Here is a 19,385-nt window from a genome sequence, read left to right as displayed (position 1 = left end):
CATTCCATAAACTCACCTACATTTCAGTACCTGTTTTGTCTAGTTGATCACAGGTGGAAACATGAATATTAGAGCCCGACCGATAAAGGATTTTGAAGGCCGATACCGATACAAATGTTTGTTATTCCGATATATTGGCCAATATTTTTTATTTATTTCAGAAACACGTAACAAAACATTAACAGATTTCCCTAACATTAGTTATTCATAGTTATTTATGAGTCTTCACTAAAATAATATGATAATGCAGTTTAAAAATAAACTTGTTTATTTTATTGTCGAAACGGAAGAGGAACATAAAAAAAAAATAAAGTTCTGATAAATAAAATACAAACTTAAGATATAAAACTTAAAGTCCTTTGAACAAAAACACAATAACGACAACAACCAAACACAAAGTTACCAGTATTAAAAGACTTGGTAAGCTTCATAAATATAACTTCGAACAAGACTGGAGACAAATTCTGTTAAGTTCTATAAGAGTGTTTCGTCCCGCCCCCTATAGGCGGGTTGAAAACATGAGGAACCAGTGTTGTAGTCCTGCCCCCTCTAACCAACTCAGCCTCTGATGATATGGTTTCTAACGATACAAAGTTTAATGCAAATGGGTGAAGTATCCTTTTAAAGGAAGAAAGAAACTCAAAGCAAACTCTGCATAACAACACAGGAGGAAGCACTCAACTTCTCAGTGTAACATCGGCAACAGGATTAGCAAATTGTTGTGACAATCCGACATTTGAACCTTAGGGTAGAGCTAGCTGGTGCAGATAGGCTGTTGATAGCTGGTAGTGATGGGGTGCTGACAAAGTCTGTTGGGGTTTATTATAAATGTTTGTGCTGCACCAACAGTGTCACACTTTTTACGAGGTCTAAGAAGGATTGGTGGATCTTCAGGGGTTGGGAGATAATAACTCACTCCAGTTGCAGCATTGACACCTCAGTCTCGAGGTAGTAATCTGCACTCAAGATGTGTGGAAGAAACATTTACGACCAGGTTGTGATGATGTGTAAAGACTTGACAGAATAATGGCTGAATTAGTTCAAACACTCACACATACACACGTATTGCACAATAAAATGGTTATTTAACATTTTATTCAGTTAACAACCCATTTTGTTTATATGTCAGATGAGAGACACTGATTCATTCTCATGATTTAATCTTCGTCTCGCAATTCTCGAGTATGGGATCTTTTCATCTACTGGCCTTTCAGAAATGCCTGTGAGACTTGAGTGTTGACTGTTTGTCTCAGTGACAAAAGCATCTCAGCCCCGGTAACCATAAATGTGCAAAGTGCTTTGCTGCAGGTCTGAGTATGGCAGATATAAGTGTGTGATTGTTGTCCTGTCATTGAGGGGGCTCCATCCCTTGCTGGATGAATGTCACACTGTTGTGAAGCGGCTTCTATGATATCTTGCACTGGAACATTGAAATGTCAAACAAATGAACATTTCGAAGCTGCTAAAAATAGCAAAGGTGCATTTATTTGGATGCTTTTAGTGTCCTCCACAAATTAAAAAAATATCCATTTGTCTGATAAGCCTGACCTCATTCACCCACCCATCCCCCCTCCTCTTTGTGTACTCACAAGTGTGCTAATGCAGCACACCAGCTGCAGCACTTGCTCGCCAAAACGGCATGCAAGCTGACCGGAAACCTATCTGAGCACAGAGGTCAGTTAGTGAGAGGTCACACTGTGGCTCATTCAGCTCATTAGAATATTCTGCTACTACTGCAGCAGGGCTGCAATGTAAGCCCGTGAGTCAACTCAATTTAGGTCAAGCTCTGACTAAATTTCATGACGTATGATGTTTATTTATAGTAAATTGTTGAAGTTTAAATGTGGCGGAGGAATGAGGCGTTGACATCGATGGTGTGTGAATAATGGGAATGTGAGACAATAGTCACAAATCGTGTTTTCCCTCCGTAGTTCTAATTATCTAAAGAGGTGTGCTATCCATCCATATATATATATATATATATATATATATATGTTCAGTTTTAACTCTGTAGCATACTAAAAATATAATTTCCTTGTCAGTTGTAATCACACCACATGACTTTACACAGCAAAAATATGAAGTGACAGGAGGCTGAGGTGGATTGCTGAGATGGGACTTTGCATGCTGAAGCATTGCTGGTACATAATGTTCTTACTACCCTATAATAGTAAGAATCTGTGGAGCTAATTCCATGTAATTATAATTTTGTGTGCCCCAGGCTCGGTTTTGTGCCTTTCATGCTAATTTAGTTTGCTCTGTGTTTGCATAGTTTACACCTCCACAACAAACCTTGAAAATATTCATGTGCGCTAAGTCAAAACAACTCAGAGTGAGGTTTGGCAACTTGCATGTGGATACATGTGGGTGTACACACACACAAATATGTTTGTTTTTTTGTTAGTTTTCATTTCCATTTCATTTGTGTATTGTGAATGGTCTGATGTTATACACAATACATGTCATACACACACAGTAATCCGGTATTCATTCTACAGTTTGAGTCATGCATATAAAAAGAGCAGCTTGCTATCAGTATTTTTTCACAACAGAGTAGATTTATGGCTATATTATAAATACTTGCATGTATTCAAATGTATGCAAATCAATGTCTTTTTTTGGATTAGTCTTATCCATCTCCACTGCTGAGTATTTGTTTTAGCTATAATTTTTGCAATTCACATTTATGATAAACAAATCCTTTCAGCACACACAGTGTTCAGGGGTCAACAACACAATCACATCAATCCCTCTTTGCTGTTCTGGGTTTTAATGAGACTCATCAGAAATTGAATTGCAAGTTGTAAAGATTTTACTCCGATAACTGGATTGTGAGGAGACGTCATTGCTTGGACTTGTTTGTTTATTCTCTGCACTACATTGTTTGCATACAGAGCTCATCATCTGGTTTTTGTGATTGATTAAAGCTCACTTTGAAATCAGTGAAGAGGACAATTCAGCAACTGCTGCAAACCGCCATGTCCTTGTGTCCAAACTTTACCATTCTGCCTCGCTCTACAGTGTTTCCCCTAGAATTTTTTTCAGGCCCGGTGGTACCCACCGAAAAAACCCTAAACAGACGAGACGCGTGGGATGGTGTATTGGTGCAGTTGGATTAAGTCAGGTGGCACAGCAAGCAGTCTGCAATTCTGCAATTATTATATTTGCATTCAACATTTTTGTTCAACCAGAGTGTATTCAAGATCACAAGGAGTGAGTGACTTATTAAGGTGCTGGTTGATGGAAATGATCAGGGTCCAGAAAAATATGGCTGGAAAATGATGAGCATCACATTAATAGCTACAGATACTGTAAAACACTACAACGACATATGAGTGCATATATTGTCTTATTTTATCAAGTAAAATATAAGTTATAGGTTTACTCAACAGCAGTTAACTCAAAGTTCCACATCTTATCAAAAACAATCCTCCCCTCCCCCCCGGGGAGGGGGGGCAAACGGGCTTTGGCCGGTTGTACATACGTCATCACGTCCTAATACTACACACACATGGCGTGATGTTGTTTTTAAGGAGCGCCGTCTCTGCTTATATTTCTCGACAACACTCGACCTGCATCAGCGCATGTGCGCACGAGCGGATCTGTGCGAGCAGACAGCGCGAGCGCAGCGGGTTTTGGACGGAGACACACAGCCGCATTTTTATTATGTAAAAATAAATAATAATGTAATGTAATAAAATAAATATTATGGACCCTATGGACCGGTTCCGCTCACACCACGAGTCTGAAGAGTGCAACAGCTTATCAAAATACAGTGTCAACGTTCCGTGTTTTCAAAGTAGAAAGCGACATCGTGGTGGTTTAACGAGGCGGAACGGCATCAGAACAACATCAAGAACGTACACGAAGAAGAACGTAGCGGGGGCGCGCGGTGAGGATTGTTGCGGCCTCGCGTCTTGCGGAGCAAGTCTGCTGTGCTGCGCGGAGGCGCTCCTAATGTAAATGATTATTGATTTATGAATGAATTGATAGGTGGCTTATTTTTGGTATATATTTTTGGTGGCTTGATTTTTTTTTTGGCCTGGCGGCAGGTCTCCTTGGCCTGGCGGGCCGCCAGGCCTGTACAATGGTAGGGGAAACACTGCTCTATCTGTCAAACTATCTCCAATTATATTGCTCACTCTCCCCTCTTACCTCTTCTTTACTGCCATTTCCTCTCTCTCTCTCTCACTCCCCGTCTGTCGAGTGCCCTCTAATGCTCTTTATCAATGCTGAGGCAGAGACACATAGTCCCTCCCATCCATCTAGTCCTCCACAGTTAGCTGCTAGGAAACACCATTTGTCCCAACCACGCAGCTCTCATTCAGCATTGGCAGGGGCATTTTTCAGGATGTACATGCACTCACACAGACACAAGTAAGCCCTTATACACAGGAGTGGTGGGACAATATATAGAAAGCAGGTGTAATAGCATGTTACCATTTGCCTCACCAGAATCACTACTTCATGACTCCTCTTGGCCTTTTGCCAGTTTATGGCTATATAGGAATGATGGCACATGTTGACATGTTCAGTCAGTGTGTATTAAAGAGGGACGGAGCTAAGACTTTGCACTGCACTGTTTCACCAATTCTGTGAAACGGACACCCCAATATATCGTGTATCGCAGTATCGTGATGTCACCGTTGTGGGCAAAATATTGTGATATTATCGTATTGTGAGTTACTCGCACATGAAAGCACACAAATCCACACAAGGAGTTATTACAAACTGCCAAAGATGAGGCATGAAGACAGTTTTTATGCATTTTTCAAATCGCATCCATAAACAATTTTTAATGATATCGTTAAACAATAAACTCAGTAATAAACTATGCAGGTTCATACACCAAACAATACATTTTATAATAAAAATCTGCACTTGACATCGACTTTGAGTCAAATGACTGTTTTGATGATTGTTTTAAGCAAACAACCTGATATAACCCACTTCACTTCCCGGCACTAAATGGCATGCAGTAAGCGACCAGGTGGTGAACATATGGCATCTCCACATTCTACGACTTTAAAAGTCATCAGATTGCTGCACTGATCTCTTTATGTGACTATCTGTCTTATAATGGGGTATCTTGAAGTTGTGGTTTGCACATTACACAAGTGAACACTGACAGGGGGCCACACATTACAAGACACTTCATGATCTGCTCTCCAAACGACGCCAAAACACCAGCGAGAAGCGAGTTCATTCCTTCAAAAGTGGATGTCTGCAAGAATCTAGTGATCCAAGTTGCACATTGATTTGCAGTGAAAATCCAAGAAAGGAAAAAGAAAATGTGGAAAAGAGAAACGCAGACTGCAAGGGTTGTCCGTTCTGCTGAGTTAGAGATAAATAAATTTGCCTCCCTCCTTCGATATTTGTCTCACAGCCATATCTTGTGCTCTCCTTTGGCTTTAGCTCATCAGAGCTGCCATTGCCGGTCAAGGCAATTTTCACACAACAAGATTGAGACTCGCAGAAAGGTCCAGATATTTAACCTGCTAGATTTCTCAGATTGCATCTTTTGAAAAAAAAAAAAAAAAGCCATTGAGCGCTGATTTTCCTCCCATCTGGGGCTTTTGTTTACGATCTCCTTTCATACTTTCAAACTATTTGCAAGTGAAAAAAGTCAGGGCTAATTAGTGTAAACTTGGGACAAGCTGCTTAGGAGTTCGATGTTTTCCCTCAGGAGTGTGTTAGCCTAAAAATGATCCCTTGAGGTGCCATTTTGGGCCCTGTTCCCATGTTCACGACTACATGTTTTTGTTTAGAAACAATAACATGTTCACAGCTTTGCCTTTTATCTGAGTGAGCGGAGTGAGAGAGGACTCTGCGCTCACACAAACTCTGTGAAGAAATCCAAGTGATCTTATACTTGTAAAAGAGATACTATCGATATATGGATCGATCCGCCCACCCCTAACGTTTAATTGGACCTCAACATTGACGTTCGTCGTTCATTTCACACAATCTGAACTAATTCATGTTCAAATTCTTTATTTACAAATTGCATTGCGTTCAGTTCAAAGTTCACAGAAAAAAGAACGTGTTCAATGAACACGTTCTTTTGAACTCATTCATGCACAACACTGCCTCAGGATTTGGTGGAGACCAAAATAGAGCTACAAGGGCTTTATAAATCAGCTTTATTAGGTAATAGTGCTGTGTTAATGGCTTGTTCTTCTCCTCCTCAAGCTTCCAAACAATAACGATACATGCTGTACATCTCTTCTTGCTTTTGGTATTATATATTTTTACTGTTCCCAGTGTGTATGTTTGCAGGCTAGTGTAACTGCAGAGAAGATTTCACATCTTATCTGGTGTTACACAGTGAGTGTGGTCCCATCCATGGTAAATCATACACCGCACAAGAACCATGTATGCACTTCAGTATGTGACTTGATGTGAGAGCCTCAAAGCAGCCCAAGCCCTCAGTTTGGTCCTGTTCAATTCAGTATCAACATGTTACAAAAAACGTTTTTAAATGCTGCAATGTTACACATTTACATTTTGAATCAATGCCCTAATTTTGACAGGGAGCTGTGAATGTTTCCGCCTACGGCCGTGTGAGTGACACATTGCAGGCCTGATTGCATTTCCTCCACACAACGACTGAGGGCCAAAGATTTTGCTAGTGAAGAGCCCATGTTTTCTTTTTCTGCCTATCCGTATAGTTTCTCGTTACTGAATGTCCCATCAATTCGTTTATCTTTCGGTTTCCTATGACATGGAAGCATGAGACGATATTCCCACGATGGGAATGCAGCAAGACAAAGATTCATATTTTCTCCTTCCTTCATCTTAAAGCACACTTCACACAGCTGAATTATAAGCTCATAATATCCAGTGCTTGATCAAATTAGTTTGACCTGTTGTGTTTTCGATCAGTGCAGATAAAGACAAGAGATAAATCACCAGCCCAGTGTCCTGCAGGAATAAAGTTGATATCATGGTTGTGAATTAGTGCCTATGGTGCCAACATTCAGTGCCAATGCAGGAAGTAGGAAGAAATCCATTTAGATAGACTGGTATGGATGGGCATTTAAGTCTTCCCTGTCCTCCTCCTACCCTGGAGGAGAGGTTATGTGTCCTGTATCATATTACCTTGAGTTAGCACCTTTTTGTGCCTGCCATTCGTCACGGAAAGCAAATCATAATTTTTTAATAAAAACCAGTCAAAAGAATATACAAATAACTAACTACAGATGTGCGAGCAGCAAAAGTTATCCCTCAACGAAATAGCACAGCAATATAAATAGCAATATCTAAGCTGCAGCAGCATCGGAAATTTAAGCTTTTCTCACTTCATATATTTTTGATCAACTCTGAAACAGCGGCTCCCTTTGCTTATGATGGTTAAAATCCACTATATTTTGTCACTATATTTAATTATGAAACAAGGTTTAAAAGGAAGGTCTGACTGTGTTAACCACATAAAGATTGAAGAGGATGCGTGTCACCCTGTGATTGTGTTTTAACACATTTAGCTAAATGGCCTTGTGGATGCTCTTAATGACACTGCAGAATGGTTTAGACATTGTTTATATATGCATGGTCTATGTTGCTGCTGGAATTCAAGTAAGTGTAATTTTACGTTGTAGGAGGAACAGATTTCTACTTTGACCAAGTCAGCACTTTCCATTGATAAAAAAGGGGGCACATTTCACTGTCCAAATTCAACTCACATCCTCTGAAACAAAAAAGGGGTGTCATAAAGCCGAGACACACAGTAAACAGTAAACAGTACAACCTTTCATGTTTGGTCTTAGTTTAAGAGAGAGAGAGAGAGAGAGAGAGAGAGGGGCAATATTATAGTAATCTAAACTAGAGCGATTGGACCATGAATCAGGAGCTGCAGAAAATAAGCTCTGTAGTCAAGCTGCATTCACACCATTGCTTACTCTTATTTTTACCCCTTCCCCCTCTCTCCATATAAGCATCACCAAGCTGGATGCTGTCTCCATGGCGATTCTTATTGGTCTTTTTGGCAAGGTCACCTTCAGCAGATAGGGAAACCATAGAGGAATGACAAAGGAAGGGGGGTAGAGAAGATTGAAGAAATATTACGACAAAGATAAGGAGTGTGACTAACAAGCAGAAAATGAAGGTTTTGGCTTTGGGGGAGAGCACTGTCAAGAGGTGGAACAAGATAGTAACAAACCAGCAGAAAAGAAGAGCAGGAAAGGGGGAGGGGGGATAAACAAGCATCTCCAAAACAAACCTCCTGCTTGCTTTGAGGCTCATCTTGGAGAAACGCGTTGAGTGAACCCTGTATGGAAAATGTCCAGCTCAGGGGTCCACTCACTCCATCCACAAACAAATCACCTGGAAGAAAATCACCAGACGCATGTGAAGAAGCCAGCTGGCAGTCGGAATAACATGTTTTTTTACACACACACATATAGTCCAGCGTTTCTCCTCATTCTACCTCGCCTCCATCTGCCGTACCCGTATCCATGCTAACGTTCACCAGCTCTAACTCTCCCTGACCACGGGCCTTGCCCGTACCCCCTGCAGACTGTGCTGGAGGTGGCTTTCGCCTGGGGCCATCAATATTTCAGGCTCTCTCAGTGCTCTCATGGGGGTGCATGGGCCGTTCAGGGGGAGGTGCTGATGGAGAGACAGAGCAGGGGGCAGAGATGTGGAGTGGTAGGTGGGTATGATATGGGAGAGTGATAGAGATGTTACACTGAGAGGGGTGAGTGGATATGAGGAGGAAATTATAGGGTGCATCATTAAAAGGGGGAGTAGAAGAAGCGCCAAGGTGAAATGAAATGGGTTGTGAGAAGATGAAAGTTGGTGAAAAAGGAATTCTTCTGATTTGTGTTTGGATGGATGGCCACTGGATTTGTCAGGATGTTAATGTCGCCAAATCAGTGTTGCATGAAGAACTGGAGAGTAAATCTTTAAAGAGAAAGGGGGAATAATCATGATAACGGGCTGTGCATTGATGACTGAAGCATTAAGTGGTTAATTATCTATTGAACACAAGGCAATAACATACATGGACAGGTGAGAATACAGAAGGGGAAGTGGGCAGGAGACAGATGGACCCAAAAAAATGGATGGATAGAAAAAAGATGAGTGGATTAATAGGAGGTTCTGCAGATACAGATGCATATCTTGTCGGACTACTAATGACAGAGAGCATCTTGCCCTCTCTTCCTCTTCACCCCCTCGTCCTTTTGTCTCAGTGTGAAAGAGCTGCAGTAGCCAACTGTTGCTACGACTACAGCTGTTATCACAGTGGAAGTCTTTGGGGTCGTTACCATAGCAAGGAGATTCCCAGGGGCATTCGGAGCGGAGACACCGGACCCGCGGTGATTGTCGACACGTTGAGGTTGTTTGGGTGCACAATGTCTGAGCAATCATTGTAGTGATCAGTGGTTCACTAGCAAATAAGATGGTTACAATGATTAGAAATATTTTTTTTTACTGGCCAATGAGCCCCACCACTCATCCAACACCGGTACAAATAACACACACACACACCAACAGTAGGCTGCCGGTGGTATTTATTCATCACATGCTTAAAGTAACTATTGAGATTGAGCAAAAGTGGGCAAATCGATTTTGCGCGTGCAACTGAAGTTGGACACTCGGGCTGTCACAAGAAATCCCAAAACCATTGGTTTTGGTGAGAGGGAGAGTGTGAGAGATACTGGTACAACTACAAACACACTTTTTTTTAACTTTCTATGGAACGCACTCATTTCTAGCGAAACATGACGGACATCCTTTTATTCATAATGGTGGATGAAGCCCATATGATTTGATCGGTTTGGATGACTCAACATACATTTTTGCATATTGCTCTCTTTACGGCGTTAACGTTTGTCAGCAATGATGGATTGAGGAAGTTAACTATGCCAGTGATAACTTATAGGGGACAAGAAGTGGAGCATGAAGTAGAGCAAGAAAGTAGCTCTCTGAGAGCAAAGCTAAACTTAAGTGAGTCTCTCGCGGTATTCCCCCAGGAGTCAGTTTCAGTTGCACTGCGACAATGACCAGTGAGACATCTGATCACAATGACTATGAACTTGTATGATGGAAATGATGAGGAAACACTGAGTGACCACTGACCTGTAGTTCATGTCCCCCAGAACAAAATGAGCGCTGTTGCTTTGAGAAAATATGTTTTGCTGATGTGTAATTATGTGGGAATATAGAGGAGCCTATATTACATGCATCCCGATTTTAGTGTGTGTGTGTTAGTGTGTGTTAGTGTGTGTGTGTGTGTGTGTGTGTTCGTGCATCATTTGAGGTCGCTGAGTAGCTGTCACTACTTCTGTAAATAGAGAAGCTGATAAAATATCCATAGGGCAATATGAAATATCGACTAAGTCTGCCCTCTCAACCATCCTCTAATTTAATCACACGTTGACACAAAGAGTTCACCCTCGAGCTTCTCCTGTAGTGCTTTCCAAAACACTGTGGGAGGTGACTGTCCTCATGTATCACATCTGATGCCTATGCGGGTTGTATCCGAAGCCTTACCTAGCCGTGACCCAGCGTCCTGGCTCTTGGCAATTGGTTACCTTTAAGCACCCCAGCTGAGTGCTTCCCACCACTGACAGGAGAGGAGAGGGACAGTGGGTGTAGATCCTCCAAATCCAACGCGGATTATGGGGAACTACTTCCTTGATGCACTGCCTAAGTCTGACTATATTTGTAAAGAGCCCTGCTGGGAAATACAAAAGGATGAAAACGTGCAGGTATTTGATACTGAAGTGTGCACGTTTTTGTATGAGAAGCACATACCATGAGAGTGACAGAGAGAGAGAGAGAGAGAGAAAGAGAAATATGATGTCAAGTTTTGTTTATATGAAAATACACTTCCTCTCAATGATTTCTCGGTGGAGTATTCAGAATTTCCTTCATACCTTAGGAGTGTGAGAAACGTGCCAGATTAAGGAGGAGTGAGTGATGAACTGTGAGTGTGCTAGCAAAAAGGAGAAAATTGGACAGATGAAAAGAGATGGGTACACAGGGTTTATCAGAAAGCAATTAGACAGTTACAAAACAGAGAGGTTGGCCGGTTCACAGAAAAGAGAGCTGAATGGGAGATGATAGAGAGGAGAGTCCGATGAGCAGCAGTGAGGTTGTCCGGCTCAGACTGGCTGCCTCACACACCAGTAAGTGTCATAGGAGAGCTAGGATAATGCACCAGACTAGTGTTGCCTCAATGGGCCCCTGCTGCTTTCAGACCTCCCGGTTAGCACTAACTGTTACTCATGCCCTGAGAAACCATAACAGCGTGAGCCACAATGAAAGGTTTAGCTCGCAAATGGCTCCAAATCTGCTAGTTAGTAATTGTTTCTCAGTCAGAAGACTGAGAAACTGACCCCCTCGTGTCAAATGACCCTAAATGCAGCAGGTATTGGCAAGTAACCAATTTCATTAAAAAATAGTATCTGCATTCGCAAGAATCAATACAGTATTGAGTTATTATCCTCAGTAAATGCAATGTTACTTCCAGTGAATCATATTGCAAGATGTTGCTGCACAGTTAAAGCTGACATTTGGAGTTCACAAACACAGCTTGTTTCCCATTAAAACGCATCTTCAAGGCCTAACAAACATGTTGAAAGCCTTTCCTACCTTGTAAAACATCTGCAAAGCCTTAAATGTCAAGTTTTAATGTATCCTTTATAACATAATAGTTTACTAAGTGGAGATGTATGCATCAATTAAAACAGATTGTACCACACAAATGATGCATTACATAGAACTGAGTTGTTACCAAACTGTAACTGTAATGTAGCCAACTGAACTAACCGACAAAGCTAACGTTTGCAAGCTTGCAAACACATTCCTGTTTAGAGTGAGGTGTAAGAGTCCGCATGACACTCCCAAAAATGTTGAAATGACAAAACAAAATGAGTTAACTCCAATTACAAAATGGTATGTCAAAAATGTTTATTAGACAGAGTCAGTTAGCTTCGCAGCAACCTCCAGTTCTCATAAGTGAAGCCAATACCGATGTGCCTTAAACTTGCTCGGGTTGCAAAAATAAGTCTGATTGCATGAAAGTCTAAAAGAAAGCAAATAATCATTGTCAACATGAGTTTATGGTCACATCACTAGTTTCAAGTCTTCTTCAATACACCATGATGTCCATTTTTGTTAATTATGGTCCCATTTAGAGTAAAATAGACGATAAATCAGGGCATGCTTTAGGACGTAGCAAAAGCTTACAATTTATCATGATTACCCTCCCAATCTAAACGGTATTGAATAACTAACTCTACATGTACAAAGGATTATGTTAAATTCAAAGTATCATTTGGCAACCTCACTTCCTGTTTACATAGTTGATCGCTTTTGTTTGGGCCCTGTTCCAGATGTTTCCTGGCAACCTAGTAACAGAGTCTTCAATAAATGACTGAAACTAGCTCTTAGTTACGGAGTAGCTACAAGCCATGGCATCCTGTTTTTCAATTTTATTGTACAATTACTACATTTAGTGACATCACAACCCCCTAGCTGTTACTGCCCTTTGCAGTTATTTGAAATCACAGTCCCTCTCTTGGTACAAAACTTTTGTTTTAATGCAAGTCCATGCTGTGGAGAGCGTTAGAACTGGTGCTGAGAAACTCTTTACCCCCAAACATGTTCATCTTTGTCTTGTTTACGCTGTTTGTAATATCACTCTGGGAAAATAGGCCTCATTACTGCCTCAATCTCATGAATACCACAGGCACATTCGATTACAGCTGCAGGCTGCCAATTATGTCTCAGGCCTCACTTTGTGTCCCAGCAGATCGGTTGCTTCATTTGATTTCTCTGAGCCCTTCTCATATAAAAGAGGGCATACACACACACACACACACACACACACACATATGCACATCCTTACGAAGACATACAGTTTTAATGTGAGCCCGCTCACTCACATGCAAATAGTGAACTGCAGCATATACACAACACACAACTGACCTCTGGCTAATGAAAGATGAACCCAGTGTCAAAGTCCAGAATGACTCTAGGAGAGTTTGAGGTCAGCCATTAACCTGCATCAGAGCCTTGAAAAAAACTGAAAAGCCCCACGTTCTCTCATCAAGCAATGGTCAGGTTGAGGTCAGTTAGGGTCACTGATCAGCCTTAGCTCTATGGCACATATCCAATAACCCTCCAGATATATAATCACTAATGCACCATGTGAAAGCAGGTAGGAAAACCAACAGGCAGCTGGACAACAACCTCTTATTAATACCTTTCTTTCACTCACATGAGCAAGCCTTCTCAATGGCGTTATGTCCTCATTATGTTCATATTAAAGTTCCCATCAAATTAAATGTTATTTGTAGGTAGTCCCGTGTACTATAACTGTATACTTATTTTTTGATAATGATATAGACACCAGCCTATCAGTGGGATGCATCTGCTCCATGAGCCTGCCTCTCTTTTACCAGCAGGATTGTACATGTATGACCTCATGCCAGAAACAAGTTCTTCATCTTCTTGCTCCATTTCAATCCTGTCGGATTCATTGTCTGTAGTATGTTTGAACATTGAACTTGTCCTAGCATTCGTTGTCGGAGGGATTAGCTTCTGTTAGTGAAGGTCTGTTTGAGCTGCACTCTAATCTCTGAATATCACCTCTGGGTATGAAACATTTAAAAAGACAAAAAAAAGCTCTGCGGGCTACCTGCTTTTACTATACGCTGTAAAGCTATGCCTTTATACTGTTGGGGAACATAATCCAAAAATCATATTATGTAAGTGGAAAAATGTTCCTGCTGATTTATGATACGAGTTCCTAGAGTTTTATCACCTCAGGAAGCATTTTCCTAATCTCATCTATGGTTTTTTAATTGAAATGCTTAATCTCTCGAGATGTGCCAGTTTGCCTATCTCCCAAAAGCTAATTGATTTTCCAAATAAATGGAAAAAGTTGTCGGAACAAAATAGTAAGCAGTTTTGTAGGCAAGGTAACACAATGTTCCTATTCACAAAAATGCCCTTAAAATCCACTGACAAAGTTTTTGAGGGATTAACCTTTTCAAGCTATTTAGCATGAGCATGTTCTGTACAGATATATGACATGTGTATGCTTTTTATGATTATTGAAGCTGATTAAGTGTCTCTCTGTTGCAGGATTTCTTCTTCTCTGAGCCTGCCCTTCTCTGACCTCAACAAGAGATTCTTCAGCTCCTCCAAAACGGTACAGTACATCGAGACCTATTTTTTCTTCAACCCTCAGAACTGTGATAGTTATTCTTTCTTCATTTAATGCCCTCGTTAGTATCTTCTGCCTGGTTGTGACTGGGACAAGAGAGCCAGTGCTAATGAGACAGTGGCCTGCTTGATGTTGTTGCTGGATATATCGAAACGCCTGAACCACTGGAAGAATTAACTAATAGGCTACAGAAAAACAGCACGCCTTGACCTTGTCTAGATTGAACTATGATGGATCCTCAAGGCATTTCGACTGAAGGCGGCTGTCAACTGAAAAAAAAAAAAAAAAAATATGAAGCTGTGGGAGGAAGAACTTGTCCTTTGTGCAGACTAATAAAACTCTGGGGCCTCTGTTTGCTGAGGCCAAAAAGTGATCCGTATAGAAATGTCAGTGTGTCCGATGTTAAATAGTTTGAATGTAATGTGAGGGTACCAGCGTTGTGTTGTTGCATGGATGAAAGGGCATGTTTTGTCATGCAGATGCATGCACAGTGTTGCCTGCAGAGCAATGAGCACTGATGGAACATAGCCGCGATGCTCAGCATCATGAGTGTCCTCTGTGGGCTTTCCTGAGGTACACCACTGGACTCTTGATTTCACACTGGATTAATTTCATTCTAAGCACAAATCTCTTCTGAGATACGTTCCATAGGAGCAAAGCACCACTCATGTTGTGGAGGCAATGAGCACTGCAAAATCACTGTGGCTTTGTTGCATACAGGACAGCCATTGGATGCTTTATCATCTAGTTTAGGGACTATAATGGTTGTTGCACTTGAAAGGAAAATGTAGTTGTATAACAGTGAAATTAAATATGAATGTACTTTTTGGGAAAGTGTTTGCGGCACTGTGGGGTAGTGGTTAGCACCTCTATGAGTCATAGAATAGGACAAGCGGGTCCAGATAATGTATGTATGTATGAAGAGAACAATAAAGTGCTGGGAGAAGCTACCACTGTGTACCTTTTGTTGAATTTCCAGTGACATCGATAGCAAAAATCCTTGAATCCCAGGGTTTACTGAAAACATCAAAAGGAGAACATTTTAAAAGCTTAACTTTTTTATACCACCTGGGATACAAAAAGAAAAACACACTGTTAGTATTTTTTTTAACAAATGCTGGCTTCTGCAAATATTGATTGGATCAATATTACCTCAAGTGAAACAACACAATAGGGAGAAATTAGACACGGACAAGCATCTGCGAAGACAATCCGTTTGCTTCCTGGGTAGCAATGGTTAATGGATACCTCATGTTGTAAAAGTGAGCACAAGTAGAAATGTAAACCAATAAAATCATCACAGATTTTTGCAAGCACTTTTAAATCATCCCTTCACACACAATAGGCTTAATTGAGGGCAGAGTAAAAGCCAAGATGTGTCTGCTCTATTTGACTTCAGTAAAAGTGGCATCAACTTAGTTTACATATATACATATGTATATTTGCATATATTTGTCAAAGCAATGTACGTAATGCAGCCATCTTTCATTGACACATTAGGAAACTTTAAGTGCCTCCCTGCGAACCCACTCTCATAGGATTTGAACCAGCATTTCAATTAGACCCAGATTCCTGACAATTGCTGCTGCAAATGTGGTTTTGCATCTTTCTGCATATTTTACAAGCAAATGACCACAAAAAAACACCTTCATACATCATATTCCTATTAGTGTTAATTAGATGATGATAGTGAACCTTTGCATTGACATATCATTAGAAATGCAAGTGATTATTGTTATAAATGCAGTTTCTACGTGTCTTTGATAAAGTGTATGTATTTATCTAGTGTTGTAAATCAGTTCAGTATGTAAGAATGTTTGTAATTATACAGCAAATATATATATCTTCTGTTGCATTTTATCCATGATGAATTGTCGATTTTATTAAGTTTTGCTCCTCTTATATCAAGATATTCAAATATATAAAGCATTTTTCTTATGAATGGAAATTCGATAATGAATCAATTATTTAAGTTGTTATAGATAAATGTATGAATAAATTAATAGTGAATGTTTGTCCTGTATAATAATGTACACTGTTTTGAATAGTGAGGCCAATGTGGAAGTGCTTTAATGGTGCAATATTTCTAATAGCCAGCAGGGGACAACTTGCAAAAATAAGTCTGATTGTATATTCGATGAGAAAATGAACCGCAATTATTTAATACAGCATGATATTAATTTAGTAAATGGTGGTCCCATTTAGGGTGAATTGGACAAAGGAGGGTATGCTTTCGGCCGGTCGTTGCCATGGTGTCGTCCAGTCTAGAATGTTAACCCTTTCACAGTGTGTGTCAGTCCATTAAAGTTAATTATATAATTTTGGTTGCCTAAAAATGTCTTTTTCAGCATTTTTTTTTTAGCTCCACCCTCTCGTGTCACTTCTGGTTGCAAAAAAAATGGCGGTGGTCAAAAACCAATATGTGACTGCGTCTACTTCTTATACACCATCTGTTGAATTAAATTGTGTACATATTTCTAACACTGATTGTTTATCCAGTACAGGGTTCAACAATAAGTAGTCTTTACCTTCTACTCTATGGCCAGAAATACATTTAACCTACAGTACGCTTGTCTACTAGATTTCTCTTCTTGTTCTAAACTTTCATTACACTGTAGTTTGTCACTGAGAAATCCTTTGTCTGGGCCCGAGGCTACAGGTCTGTAGGGGATTTTTCTTTTCTCTCGTGAGAACACTTTCTCCCATTAATTTGCATAGAGGTATTGGATTAACTTTAATGAAACTGCAGTCAACCCCTCATGCAAGCAGCTGTTATAAACTTGTTTCAAGAATGCTAAATCTACTGTGGCCAAAAGAACAAAAATGCTGAAGCGACTGCAAGAAATGTATATTATATGTAAAATGCTGCGTTTGTTCTCCTGGTTATTGGCCAGTACCCTGAAGAGTGAGTCATTAGATACCGAAGGGCTGTTGTATGGGTCTTTGTCTCTTGGAGAGTAGACATAATGTCTGACTGCGTGACTAGAAACGGTGTGTCACTCGTCTTTTTTAGTGTAATGTTGCTACTCTTGGGGCTTCACTGTAGATATTGCTGATCCCCACCTTTGAAGGACACTGATACTTGTGCTGATCTGGCTCAATTGCAGATTGACTGCTGGACTTAAAGTAGCTACAAAGACGCTGACATGGAATTGTGTAAATGCTGCCACAGAACAACAGCGTTGTTTTACCACATTAACATAGCACAATATACAGGCTTATTTCTGTCATTCTGCTCACATGCCACCATCCCTCTCCCTGCCCCCGTATGTGTGTGTGTGTGTGTGCACTGTGTCCAGTTTGTGTAGGCATTGCATTAACAGGGATTAATCCCTCAGCATGGCTTATTGGATCCAAATCCTCCCAAAGCTTTTAAAGCTCCTGCCTTTTCATTTCTGTCTCTCTGTCTCTCTCTGGTTACCTATCCTTCCATTGAAGGCAACTGTAGTGATACAGTCATATGGTGTTAAAACATCTTCATAATTAAACCACATCTTATGCTTTTTTAGTGGGTGATTTTACATGTTTGAGAGTTCCAAAATTATACTTTCTTTCCAAATGTGGTATTTTATTCAATTGCAAATTGATTTCACATACAAGACCATTTGAACTACCTCCAGTCACAATGGCTTGACTGCCCAACTGCATATGATCGGCAACTTAGTGACGGGACTAAATCATTCCAATGGATTAAGCTGATCAGTAGCATTTAATAGTATTGCCTTGCATTATGTAAGCAAATAGAAATACATTTTCTAAATATCTTCCCGACACCCAACACAACCAATACTGACCTTATCTTACTCAGGTTATATCTTATATGTCAATTGTTTTCCCCTCCTTAACACGATTCAACAAGAAAGTAAAACATAATGAACTGAAACATAAAAGAAAATTCCCCTTGAACTGCTCTTTACTCATCGTCCAATTGAAGGGCAGATTTACTGCTTCAAAATCAACGAAAAGTCTGTACTGATGGTTGAAACAATTCTGGCGAAGGAAGGGTTTCTCGCCTTTGTATTCTAATGATCCCAGCATGAAAACACGCCAAGCTCTCAGGTCATTTGAAGAATGACATTTCAATTTCAAATGTATTCATGTTTTTAGTTTCATTTAATTTTAATCAGAAAACCCAATGTACTGTGTGTGTGTGAGACTTCCATACACACCCTCTTCTGCACAAATCAGTTATGAAAGGTTAATAAACTAACCTAAAGCCCCTCAGTTGTAAAATGTGTGTAAATTAGCCACACATAAAACCACAAGAGTGCCCACATCTCATAAACATCCATCCATGGCTTTCTCTATAAAGGGATCGGAGCACATTTAGACTTTTGCAGTGCAAGTGACTATTTTCTGCTCATCTACAGCACGCTGGCTGATGAAGAGCAAATTGAATTCTGCTCTGTTCCTCTCTCTCTCATTATTATAAATGTCTGATTTGGTTGAAAGTGTTTCTCAGACAAAAAGAATATCGGGGTTAATGTGCCTATTATTACCATGTGGGTTCTATTCTAATAATCTCACTACCAATTGCTGGTCTCCAATATCCACCACATGATGCAACCTAATTAATGTGACAGAGACGGATGCTTTAATTTCTCACATATGATCTCATTTCAGATAATATTTGAAGAGAGAAAGTATTTTAACATTTACTGTAGGGAATTAATTAATTGAGAAGAGGCCTTTTGAAATGTTTAAAAGGAGGTTGAGACCTGTTATATGGGAACTGGATTGGATATAGTTTTCATTAATGCAACGAGGAATACTGATGAAACTGCATATTGTCAAGTATATGAGTGTTTACATGCCTGTGTGTGTTCCTGGTCCATGGATCATCAAATCCTGCAAATGACATCAACACACTGTTATTCTTTATCTCATTCTGAGTGGAAATCATTTGCGAAAGTCATTTTTTCACTGTATTAGTTTAATTATAAGATCAGCCTTATCTTCCACAGTCGGTGACTTTTATTGATTTCCCACGTCATGACTGCTCTACTTGTTACTTTTAGCACTATTGAGCAGTGCAGTCATGGAAGACAGAAGTTATGTTTCACATTGAAATTCAAGCTTGGAGCGTACATGTCACACAAACCATTTAGCTACCGTCTCGTGCTGGATGTATCGACCTGAGAGATAACCTCGACATCGTTCTGTTAGAAGCACTTTGTGACAATGAAGGTTATGGGTAACTGCAGTC

General features: G+C 40.2%; 1 protein-coding gene across 3 annotated transcripts in view; it reads left to right on the top strand.

The window, feature by feature from the left end:
* Positions 1–19,385, top strand: part of dlgap4b (discs, large homolog-associated protein 4b) — a 98,433-nt gene that overhangs the window by 15,580 nt on the left and 63,468 nt on the right. For all 3 annotated transcript variants that reach the window (XM_084031887.1, XM_084031888.1, XM_084031889.1), the window contains one exon: positions 14,098–14,164. The gene's annotated coding sequence lies outside the window, so the exon portion shown is untranslated. Of the gene's footprint in view, positions 1–14,097; positions 14,165–19,385 lie in introns of those variants that run through there.

Source organism: Eutrigla gurnardus (genome assembly GCF_963514095.1).
Source record: "Eutrigla gurnardus genome assembly, chromosome: 2".
NCBI classification, from domain to species: domain Eukaryota; kingdom Metazoa; phylum Chordata; class Actinopteri; order Perciformes; family Triglidae; genus Eutrigla; species Eutrigla gurnardus.
The sequence above is the reverse complement of the archived record's forward strand: the minus strand, read 5'-3'. Positions and strand labels throughout refer to the sequence as shown.